This window comes from Balaenoptera borealis (assembly GCF_965194805.1).
Source record: "Balaenoptera borealis genome assembly, chromosome: 3".
Lineage (NCBI taxonomy): Eukaryota > Metazoa > Chordata > Mammalia > Artiodactyla > Balaenopteridae > Balaenoptera > Balaenoptera borealis.
The window spans coordinates 145,592,849-145,605,142 of NC_138866.1; the positions used below are offsets into that span (position 1 = coordinate 145,592,849).

Genomic DNA, 12,294 nt, shown 5'->3' on the forward strand with positions numbered 1-12,294 from the left:
CCAAAGGGAACACCTCCCTCTCTCTTGAAGAGCATCCATACACCCCAAAGCTTCCTCAATCCAGCTGGAATCTCTCTTGCTTCAATCTTGTGATAGATATTTGCAAGAACAGTTGACACCAATTTACAGGCAATAAAGTAGAGGGACCTTGAGCACCATGGCAGGGGTGGCGGGGGGGGGGGGGTCATATGAGAATACCAGCCCATGGACAATGTCTGTGCCCACTGATAAATTATTCAGCTTCCTTGGGCCTCAGGTTCTGTTCCTACAAAACAGGGATAGTCACACTCACCTCACATGAGATCATGTATACGATGAATTTAGCTCAGAGCCTGGCTCACTGTATGGGAAAAACTGGTTTTGTTGTTGATGGCGCAATAGTTGTTATTATATAGGAGGCATCATTAAGTGGTACTTCCTCCAGCGAGTCCTTTCCTGATTCCCCACTACATTTGCTTTATTCCCCTGTATTTACTGAATGCCTACCAAACACCAAAAACTACCCTCAGGCCGTGGTTCCATGAAGAAACTGGATAGGTCCTTATCCTCATAAAGGTTGCAGAAGGGGAGCTGAATATTTAACAAATAAGCATACACACCACACACTCAAAAGCATTTAAAATTGTAATGAATGCGATGGTGGAAGAGTCCAAAGTAGAAGAGGGAATCACAGATTCTCGTTAAGTCCAAGAAACACAGGTTTTAAAATACTTCCGAGGATGAAACTGCATTTCTGCAGGTAGATTTTGAGTTCCTGGAGGGGCAGGCAAAGAACCAGTTCCCATGATCTAGCAGAGTTTCCAGCTAAGATGGAAAATGTTCTAAGGGTTAGTTGAATTAATGAAGGGATGGATGGCTGTATGGACGTAAACCTTTTTGCTACACCTTCAGTTACTAAACTTGGCTTCTGGTCCCTCACTCCCGTACCTGCCTCCATTCACTAGGGTTTTGCCTTCATTTTCTCTGTTTCTTAACATCATCTTAGCCCCACCCCAAAGCTGTCTCGAGTCACGAACTGCATGCCTTGGAAACGCCTCCTGGAATGCCATTTGTTCTCAAAACCCTTCGCAGACAATATTTTCCACTCTGCCCTCCCAGCCCTGCCAGAGTTGTCTCCACTTCTTCCAAGGGGAGTTTAAAAATGGAAAGCCACATGCAGATGAAAACCTTGAGAAACCCGGCGCCTTGGAGATGTAAGCACCTTCCCCTGGAAGGTGGCTTATGCTGGAGTCATTTGTCTGGCTACGTTAGACGGCAAGGTCTCAGGCCGAGAACGAGAATTTTATGTCTCCTAGAGCGCTGTCAGCGGGGGCACTCAACAAATCGTAAATAACCCTGGGGAGGAGGCAGCAAGTGGCAAGACTGGGTAAAATACTGCAAAAAATGGCCCTCCTGCACGCAGATCTGGGATGTGGCTTCATTCTCAGTCTGTGTCTCAGAGCATCCTGAAACCAGAGCCCTGGCCGGACTGTCACCCGGGGTCAAGGAACTTTACCCCATTGATAAAAAGCAGGTAAATCTCCTTCCCAGACAACCGTGATGTAGGAACAGCGGCACAACAAACACATAGCAATGCGGACAGAGGACAGACCCACGTGGATTGCGAAGGAGAAAGACAGAATTCAATGGGGCATCTCAGAGCTCACCCTGATGTGGATTTACAGGCCACCTGGGCTTCAGGGATCCAACCCGCGGTTACCACTGCTTTGGGAAAGGTAGCCAGGACAGCAGCCCCAGCCCAGGGGCCGTGCCTCTAGGAAGAGAGAGAAAACCTCTAATAGGAGTTAGAGCTTGGATCTGCAACATGCTAATGCCGTGACCTTGAACAGGTGGGTGCATTAACATCCCCGAGCCTCGGCTTCATCATCCTAGCACGGGGCTCAGGGACTCTTGTGAGAACTCATCCTCCATGGTAGGTTGTGAGGGCAGAGCTGTAGCAACGCAGCTAAGTCCCTGCTGTCGGGCACTTCCATGCTAACTGGGAAAGAAGAAACAGATAGATATCTTGCGTGGCAAGTCACGATAGGTACTACAGTGACAAATAAAGCAGGGTCAGGGGAAAGCAAGGCCAGAGAAGGCCTCTGCAGTCAAGTGACCTCAGAACAGAGCCCTTGATAAAGTGAGGAGGCAGGGGACGCAACATTCCAGACAGAGGGGGAAACGGGGCACAGGTCCTAAGGGAAGATGTTCTCAGGACGTCTGAGGAACAGCAGGGAGGCCAGGGTGGCTGGCGGACAAGCAACGGGGACAGTGGCAGCGGTCTAGGTTGGAACATGTAGGGCCTTGGGCTGTTTGCATGAAATAGGAAACCACCGTGGGTTTGAGGCAGTGCAGAGAGATCTGCAGTGTGTTCCAAAATGGCCCTTCTGGCTGCTGGGTAGAGATTAGAATGCAGGGAGCAGGGGTGGCCGAGAAGAGGCCATTACAACTATGCAGCAGGAAGTGATGGGGCAGGAGGTAGAGGTACTGGTGGAGATGCCGAGAAGTGGTTAGACTCGTGACACAGTTTGAAGGCGAAGCTAAAAGGACTGGGTTAGACGTGGAGTAAGAAAAGGTGTCAAAGATGTCCCAGGGCTTAGATAACATCCAGGCCAGCACCTGGCACAAAGCAGATGCTCAATATACATTCGAGCCTTTCTCCCTTCCTGACCCCACCTGCCAGCAGCTACGCTGCTCAAGGAGCAGGAACCCAGGATGCCTCCTGGTTCTAGAAGCTTGAGACAAATGGGAAAGGCGAGAACTCGAGGAAAAAAGTGACAGAGCCCATGTCATCAGCAAATCCTGTCTCCAGAGCACTGACAGTCACAAACTCTCAGCTCACAGCTTCAAAGGAGAGCAAATGTGAGGGTATGGCCCGCTGACACAGAGCTGACTAGGGGCAAGGATATTCTAGTACAAAACCCTCCAAGGACGACTCAATTTTGTTTTACACGAATTTAGTGGGCATGCCATTTGACCCCCAAATTCTACTTTATATGAATTGACAGGAGTCTGTGCAAAACATTTAAGTAAAAGGACATTCACCAAAGCATTATCAATAATGGAAAATTGGAAGCAATCTAAATTTCGAACAATTAAGGATGCATTCAATTCCTAATTTGAAAATGGCAAAAGAAAAGCACAAAGTAGAAAATAAAATTCACCATAATATCCATACCTAGAAATAACCATAAGGAAATTGCAGGCATATATCGTTCTAACTTTGTTTTTCTATGCACCTATTTGAATTTTTTGTTGTTGATATAAAAATGGGATCATACTGAATATACTGACTTGCAATCTGACTTTTTCTATGTAGCAAATATTGTATATATTTTTCATGCCATCAAACATTGTTCTATGACATGTTTTAATGGTTTCATGGTGTTTCATTATTTGAATGACCATGATTTCCATAACAGATTCCGTATTGTTAGACATTTCAGTCATTTCCAATTTTCCATCATTACAAGTAAGGCTTCAATACAAAACCTTGTACATGAACTTTCATGAAGATCTCTGATTATTTCCTCAAGGTAAGAGAAATGCCAAGACACGGAATTGCCGAGTCAAAGAGAATATCCATTTATAAGTTTTTGAAAACTACTGTCAAACAGCCCTCCAGAAAGTTGGTACCCATTTATACCCCCAGAGCAGGGAATGCGAGCCCCCATTTCTCTGCATCTAAACCACCATGTATTATTATTTTTGCCAATTTAATAGGAGGAAGCAGAATCTTGTGACTGATTTAATTAGCATTGCTTTGATTTCTACTTAAGCTAAACAAATTTCCGTATGTTTATTAGCCATTTTACTTTTTTTTCCTTTTTAATTCTGGGAATTGCCTGTTGCTGCCTTTTGTTTGTCTTCTTCATGCTGATTTTTGAGAGCTTATTAGACCCACAGGCAATTTACAAGGAAAAGTTACTCCAAAAGCCACCATGGGCCTGAGAACCAAACATCACTTAGAGCAAGTCCCAGTATGTTTAGCTAAATCCCATAATGACATGGCTTTTCCAAACTTGCGGCCAAAGGACCCCAGGTTGGTGAAGGGAGGAGCTGGGAACCAGAGGTGGAGAGCAGTAGGCCAGGTGGGGGGGATACAAGCACGGCATTTGTGGCCTCAATATGGCAGACGTTTGGCATCTCCATAGAAAGGAAAGGAAGTGGGCACACACAGATATAACTGGCCCTGTTGGTCCAACCAGTCAAGTTCCAAAAAAGGACTTATCTCTCAAGAATGAAAGTGTCAATACATGGCAGCATAAGTCTCTGAGAATTACCGTGTTTGGTTTCCCTACCTTAGCACTAAACCAAAAGAGGCTAGGATGAATTAGCCGGGAGGGTAATTTTAAAACAGAGCTGTACATAGTTCACTTCTAGCACTTGTTGGCAGAGGGCAGCTGCTTAGGTTGGAAAGAAAACTGTTTTCTAAATGAGAATTGAAATCTCCCTCCTGCACGAGTGTGCCTGGCCTGGCAGAGGTTCAGGCCTCCACATAGGGACCCTAGAAAGGGGACCGACAGCCTCAGGGCCTGGATCCAATGACGGGTGTGGAGGCTCAGGAGGGGAGGGAATGGGAGAGTGGGGTGAGGTGTGTCCCACACCTGCTGGACCACCAGGGAACAGCCCAACGTGCCCCCTTACTCCCGTCAGGGCCTTGACCCTCTGCAAACTGCTGCCACGCTTTGTCCAGGCCACATTCCTCAATCCCACTGACAATGGTTTGTTCAGTTTCCCAACCAGAGTCCAGACATGCTAGCCCGACAAGGCTAATTCCATCTCTTCAAGCAACCTTCCAACTGTCTGTGACAGGCGCAGCCCCTTTCTGGAAGCCTGGAAGGCTGGTTGTGGACACTCTGTTCTCTTGTCTGCCTCCAACTTGCCAAGTCCCTCTGAATCTGAAAGAGTGGGGCAGTGAGGGCTGTGTAGGCAGTGTCCCCCTATCCTCAGAGCCCCCAGATTCCTCTGCATATCAAGATGGTGAAGATAGGGGCTTAGGTCATCCCTCCCTATAGATTGCCAAGAAGTGCCTGAGGCGGGGCTGGCTCCCCTGCCCACGTGACCACCATATTGCAATCCCCTCAGGGCCCGCTAAGCCCCCATCCACAGCCTCACTGAGTTTCACCTTTGTGATGAGGCTGAGGCTATTCAGTCAGAACCCACTTGGGTTCCCCCAGCTCCACCATGGCCGTCTTTGTCACTCAAGCCCTGCTTGGAGCAGGAGACCCTGCTTGTGCTTTCTGAGTTGACCCTTCCCCAGGCCGTGCTCCACCCGGGCTCTACCCTCATCCCCGCACCAACAATCTCCAAGCCCAGACTTTCAATCACTGTGCTGAGAGGTCCACCTGACAGTGGTGCCCTCAGACTCTAGCGGGGGAAGAAGGTGATGATGATTTTTCTGTTTTTTAGTTTACCATCATATGTGTACAATTAAGAAAATCAAGTGTACTGATCTTACGTGTATAGCTCAAGAAATCTGGATATAGGTGTGCACCTGTGTCACCACCAGCCAAGTCTAAATACAAAACCTTTCCCAAGAAAGTTCTTTCATTCCTTCCTCTCCCAATCACTACCAGAAGTGACCACCATTTGATTTCCATCAGCATTGATTCGTTTTGCTTATTTCTGAACTTCATATAAATGGAATCACATAGCATGTTCTCTTTTGCATCTGGCTTCTTTCACTCAACATAACGTCTGTGAGACATTTATTAACTTCCCCGCTGGCACTAAGGGCAAAGAATTTAGTGATTCTTATTCGAGAACATTGCTTGTGCTTTCAAGCTGTGTTCCAAGGGGACCTATGACTCCCACTCAGCAGGGAAGGGAGGGGCAGGAGATTATAATGTGGGGAGTGAGCTACCCTCTGGTTCCTCTGCTGAAGCTGTTTATCTGTTTCACACAGAGGGCTTCCATTAAGATTTCTCTTGCCTACCAGAGTTCTAAGGCCAAACAACAATGCAACTATAGAAGCTGCTCAGGTTCTCTCCAAATACACTGGGTTTCTCTGCTCCTTGGTCAAAAACTGAGATAGAAGGTAGATAAAAACACCAAGGTCAACACACTTTGGGTACCTGGATGATTCCAGGTGATAAAAAAAGCCCATCCTCTTTCAAGTATCCTTATTCTTATCATGAGAACAGAAGACCTTCCAGCCCCACCCTCTTCTGACCGCAAGAATGGGATCTGGGAAATCTAAGACATAGGTTGCCAACCCTCACCCCACTTCTTGCTATGGAGCCCCTATCCTGGCCATCGGGGGGTGGTATTTCTAATGGCCACATCTAAACAATAATAGATCCGTATGTTGCCAAGAAAGGTTAAGATAGGATGGCCAGTGTGGCCATGGTCAAGGAGTGGCACCGACATCCCACCTGTCAAGGTGGCTCATGTCAATTTCTCTTCCTTCCACAAGTTCAGGGTCTTTGCAGAAGTCAGACATTGACCTGTTGAAGGCACAGGGGAGGGGTGGGGAACAATTCAATTAAGAGCAAAAGGACTGCAGGCTTGAGAATTGAAAAGAGCAAACCTAAGACTTCCGTAACACCCTTGGCTCTAAGCCCCAGCATCAGAGGAGAAGGGCATGGAGAAGGGGGGCTGGGCAAGGCTTCTCCAACCCCTCCACAGCCTCTGATTCTGCCCCAGACCCTGGCGGGAGACAGACACGCATTTTGACAAACACTCTTCCCCTAATTCTGAAGCCCCTATGGATTGCAAGGGAAATTTAGTCCATACGTCTCTGATTCACTTATACTAAACTCATCAACATGTTGTTTTGTAAGAGCCATTTCATGTCCAAGTGCCTTTTTTTTAAAAAAAGCTCTTAAAACCCCGGATTTTTTCTTCAAAACGGGAAATCATACTGTGCCAAGAGAAGAGGAACTTGAACCCTGAGAGGGTCAAACTGGGTTCAAAGCTGCTGCTTCCCCAGAGACCCCAACCAATTGGAAGTGCATCCACTGCCCCCTCGCCCCCCTCACCTCTCTGGGAGGCAGAGAACCTGAAAGCAGCCAAATCAAAGCAGGAGAAGCCAGGAGAGAGAAGCAGCATTGGGCTATTGTCAAGGTCACACTGTTCCGTTCACAGCAAGGCCACGCTCCACGGAGCCTACAGAGGCCTGCAGGCCTGCAGGAGGGAGAGAAAGCCGGCCAGGAGCTCTGTTCTGCTTCATTAGAAGTAGCATCTTTACTCAAAACAGAATCCCTGCAAGCAGGTTCCTCTGGAAATGACCCGGGGCACCTGGCGCTGAGCTCAGTCGTGGGCTTTGGCAAGGTCTCTGGAACGGCAGTGAACTTGGAAGGTCCAAACCAGATGGATGGAAGGATGACACTCTACTCTGGCTTCCCCTTCCCCCTCTGTGTGCTCTCTCTCACCTTGAGTTTTCTCTGCGGTTTCACATACACAAAGATGTCTCTCCGTCCCTGGCCCAGCGGAGCCAAAGGTTATCAAGGCGATGAAAAATGAGTGGGTTGATTTCCTTAAACCTCAGAGAAGCCTTTAAATGTAGGCAGGGATCCTGAGAAAGATGTGCTGGGGGCCACCTTAAGCTCCGGCCGGCCCGTGGCCAGCCACATCCTCTCTTCAACAAGGGGACCATAGGATCAAAGCATGTGCAAACCCCAGTATGGGAATGCACATGGTCTGCACACACAGCACAGTTGGATAACCTTTATTTCAGGGGTTGCCAATCCTTGACTGCTTCCCTAGACAGCAAGAAGAGAATTTAGAGTGAATGCTTATGTTAACTAATTCTTAGGGTCAAAAGGGTAGAAAACAAGGTAGTCAATGTCAAATAAAGCAGAGGCAACTTTAGTGCAGCAGAGAAGCTATGGCTGATAAAACCCCCAATCCTCTTCTCTTCCTACATTGAGAAAAGGACTTAAAGTCAAACATCACCAAGATAAGGGATGGGGCTTTTAGAAGTAGGAACACCATCACCCACAGCCAGGGAAGCATATTACAGCGGGGTAGGTTGGGTTATTAATATTCTCTTTCCTCTCTCTCCCTGCCCACTGATGCTGGGCTTGGCCAGGTGACTTGCTTTGGTCAATGAAATGCAGAGAAAGTGATGATGACAGTTCCAAGTCAAGGCTTTAAGAGGCACAGCATGTTTCCTTGCACTCCTGCCATCTGTCACGAGAAGAACATGCTCTACCCCTTCAGCTGGGGCCCCAGAATGAGAAATGTGGAACAGAACAGGACCTAACCCACAGTGTGGGGCAAAACTTAGCTGAATTTAGGTGGAATTAGCCAAACCCTAGCAAACTCACAGGCATTTATTCCTTATTAATAAATGCTTGTTGGAGGCAACTGAGTTTGGGGATGTTAATTACTCAGCATTATGCAGCAATAGCTGACTAAGACACATGATTATAATCTCTAACGACCAGCCTATGAGAAAGCAGTTTGGTCAGCTCTGCCTTCTATATAAGACCTGCTCTGGGCCAGTCGTTCCCTAAAACTGGTCTCCATGGCAGTAGGATCACTATGTTATTATTAGTTTATTACATCATTCCACAAACATCTACTGAATTAAACTGGGCTGGCCACTGGGAATACAGAGATTAATTAGGACATACCCATGGCCTTAAGGAGCTTATAGGTTACGTGACAACAGTCACACAGAGAAGGGAGACAATGGCAATGACTAAACAAGCCTAGGATACTGAAGCTCTGCAATCTAAGAGATACACCTAAGTAAGGGTTGGAGTGACGTGCAGGAGGGGGACAAAGGGTGATCAGGGAAGGCTTCATGGTAGGACTGGTGTCTGAGGCCTGAATCCTAAGAAATAAGAGAGACTGTTCTCTGTGCAGAGCTCTGCCAACAAACCACACTTTTCCAAACCTTTGGAGCAGCTGCCCAGTTTCACTAGTATAGATTTGGCCATGACTGCTTCCTTTGTTCATATGTTCGCAACACTTTCCTTGAGCACCTACTATGTGCCAGACCTGCACTGTGTGATTCTGTAGTGAGCACTTGACAGGTGACTAGTCTAAGTTGTGATGTGTTGTATAATTGTAAAAACACACTGGATTGCAAAGACTTAGTACAAAAAAAAAGGATTTAAGACGTCTCATTAATTTTTAAAATCGGAAACCTGTTGAAATGATAATATTTTGGCTGTGTGGGGTTAAATAAAATACATTATTAGAATTCATTTCACCTGTTTCTTTTTCCTTTTTTTAAAAAAAATAGGGCTATTAGAAAACTTAAAAGTACATACATGACCCTCATTATATTTCAATAAGACAGTGCTATGCTAGACTCTAGGCCTAAATCAGGCCACACAGGAGAATCCCCCGGTGAGCTTTTAAAAATTCTAATGCCTAGTCTGCCCCCCAGACCAATTAAATCAAATGTCAGGGGTGGCACCCGAGCATCAGTATTTTATTAACTCCCCAGGTGATTCCAATGTGCAGACAAATGCAGGAACCACTGTTCTAGCAAGATGCAAGGGAAAAGGCACAGCCCTCTTGTCATCCAGTGGGCACACAGACATGGTCACTATCTGTCACCGTCGACTATGACAAATAGGTGCTGGGTCCTCAAGGGCAGACGGCTGGCCTCTCGGAGCTCTTCCTCTCCTCGCCTGGGACTCTTGTGGGCTGATTGCCCCGGTCCCTCACCTCACACACATCCATGGCCATCCAGAAAGTGGTTTTTCAGAGGCCAAGCCTAAGCTCACCTACAGCCAGGCCCCCTTCCCAGCCCTGCACTCCCCGACTTCCTGACTCTTTTTTTTTTTTTTTTAATATTTTCCTGGCCGCACCCCGCGGCATGTGGGATCTTAGTTCCCCGACCAGGGATCTAACCCGTGCCCCCTGCAGTGGAAGCGTCAAGTCCTAACCACTGGACCGCCAGGGAAGTCCCCCGACTTCCTGGCTCTTAACCTCTCTGTACCTGAGGAGACTCAACTCATCACGTTATTTGGTCACAGAGAGGTTTCCAGCAATAGAACACACACACGCACACACACACACGCACACACACTCACACGCGCACACGCACACACACGCACGCACACACACACGCACACGCGCACACACACACACAACTTACAGTCATTCTGCTCACACAGTTCATCTGAATATTAACTGAGGGCCAGCCATGTAAAGGTCATATAACAATTAACTGGACACAGCAAGTTCCCCAGAGGCAAAGTGTGGGCCCCAGGGAGTCAGGAAACTTTTGTGTATGTGGAAGCAAAAGAGCTGGTCCTGCAGAGTCAGCAGGGTTCAGCAGCTGAAAAGCGGGAGGTTGGGGGAGGCTCCGCAGGGTCGCTCAGGGGCGGGTTCCACTCCCCAGCTGGCCGCAGGGGGGAGTGTCGGGTGCAGGCGTTCCCGGGAGGGGTTGCTCTCCTCTCGGGGTCTCATCTTCCTTGCGCTGTGAGTCCCCCTTGCTAGAGGTACCATCCCTGAAATAAGTTTCTGCTGTCACTCAAGAATTCTGCTCTTTGGCCACAGAAAGTGCCACAAAAAGTGGGGACAGGAGGAAGGAAATGGAAGTGGACACAGACGGGAGAAAGCCTGGACCCTCCCGAGACCTTCTTCCTGGGATCAACGGGACAGACGAGGAAAACCCAAACCAGGCAATGTGCACAGACTGACAGGGAAGTCTCAAAAGGAGACACCCCGCATCAGCATCATTGGAGCCCAGGGACATCTGACTCAGGGAACGATCACCACCTTGATTGTGGTGATGGTTTCACAGGTGGGTACAATGCCAGAACCTCACGTTGCACGCTGTGAGTGCTTCCAGATTACCGTGTGTAAATTAGACCTCCATAAAGCTGCTTTAAAAAATATCAATGCTGAGGTGTGAGACCTTGGATAAGTCCTGAAACTTTCTGGGCTTTGGTTGCCCCAACTGTAAAACGAGGACAATAAGAGTACCTGCCTCGCGGGGTGGTTGTGAGGAAAGCCGGCAAAACACAGCCCAGTGATTGGCTTGGAAACACCACCTCCTATGTTTGGTAAGTATAGTAATAATAATAATGATGAAGATTATCATAGTAATAATAAGTATAGCAATACCATGAGGCAATGAGTTAAGAGGCATGACAGATTTCTGCTCATCCTCTTGTGCCCCTGCCATCTGCCCTGAGAAGAGCATCCTCTGTCCCTTCAGCCAGGGCCCCAGGATGAGAAACACAGAGTGTGGTAATAGCAGTAATACAGTACCAGTGGTAATAATGTAGTAACAGCGGTAATCGTAAGAGCATGTACTAACAGTAACATAATATACATAAATGTTAGTATACATAAGATAATATTATACATATATCAGCATAGATAACATACTATCATAATAGTATAAAATTCAGTAATAAAATAAAAGCAATGTAGTAATTATGTTAGTGACAATTATTATTGTCAAAGCTAGAGCAGCATGGAAGCTGTCAGGCCAAGTGTGGGCTGTGAAATGAACGGGCAGCCTACATGAGCTAGGATTTATCATTCAAGGAACTTGGATGTGGTTCCTGTCTTGGAAGGCCCTGTAGCAGAGGATGGTTGAGAACACAGGTATTAGACAGGGCTTAATTCTGGCTTCCTTACTTTCTAGCTGTGTGTCCTCGGCCAGGCTGCTTCCCTTCTCTGACCTTCAGTGTCTCCATGTAAGCTAAATGGAGCTAAATCTATTCTACTGCCTCTCCGGGTTCCTGTGAGGATCCAGTGGGAACATTCACATTCCATGCTGAGCACAGTTCCTGGCACAGAGTTGATTAAAGAAAGCTGGCTGGTTGTATCTCCTCCTCAGCATCAAAGCTGAGACCACGTGGCCCGTGGCTGTGGGCTGAGTGACATCTGAGCTCTCCTTAGTGTGACGTGATGGGAGGAAGATGGGTCCAGAAGCCAACATGCCTGCATTCAAATCTCACTCTGCTCCTTCCTGGCCGCGCGCCTGGAGGCCAGTTACTCAACCTTCCTGACCTCAGCCCCATTATCTAAAAAAATAATTTAATAACCAAGAGCCTTAAAAATGTATATTATTTAACCTAACCACTCCATTTCTAGAAATTTAGCCCAGGGAAATAATCAGAGATTTATATACAATGACATCCAATGGCACATTTTTTAAAATAGTGAATAACTGGGAATAACTGAAATGTCTAACATAGGAGGTTAATTACATTATGGTGCATCCAAATGATGTAATACTGTTCATCCATTAAAAAAAAACATGTCAAAGACTATTTAAAGACACGGGGGAAATGTTCGTGACATCTTATTAAGAGGAAAGAGTGGTTTACAAAACTAGCTGGGTCACTATTAGCCTTGGGGTACCTTGGATGAATTCGAGAAAGATGCTCC

The 12,294-nt window shown here is 47.1% G+C and overlaps 1 protein-coding gene across 6 annotated transcripts in view; it reads right to left on the reverse strand.

The window, feature by feature from the left end:
• Positions 1-12,294, reverse strand: part of NTRK3 (neurotrophic receptor tyrosine kinase 3) — a 370,144-nt gene that overhangs the window by 185,177 nt on the left and 172,673 nt on the right. The window lies entirely within an intron of this gene.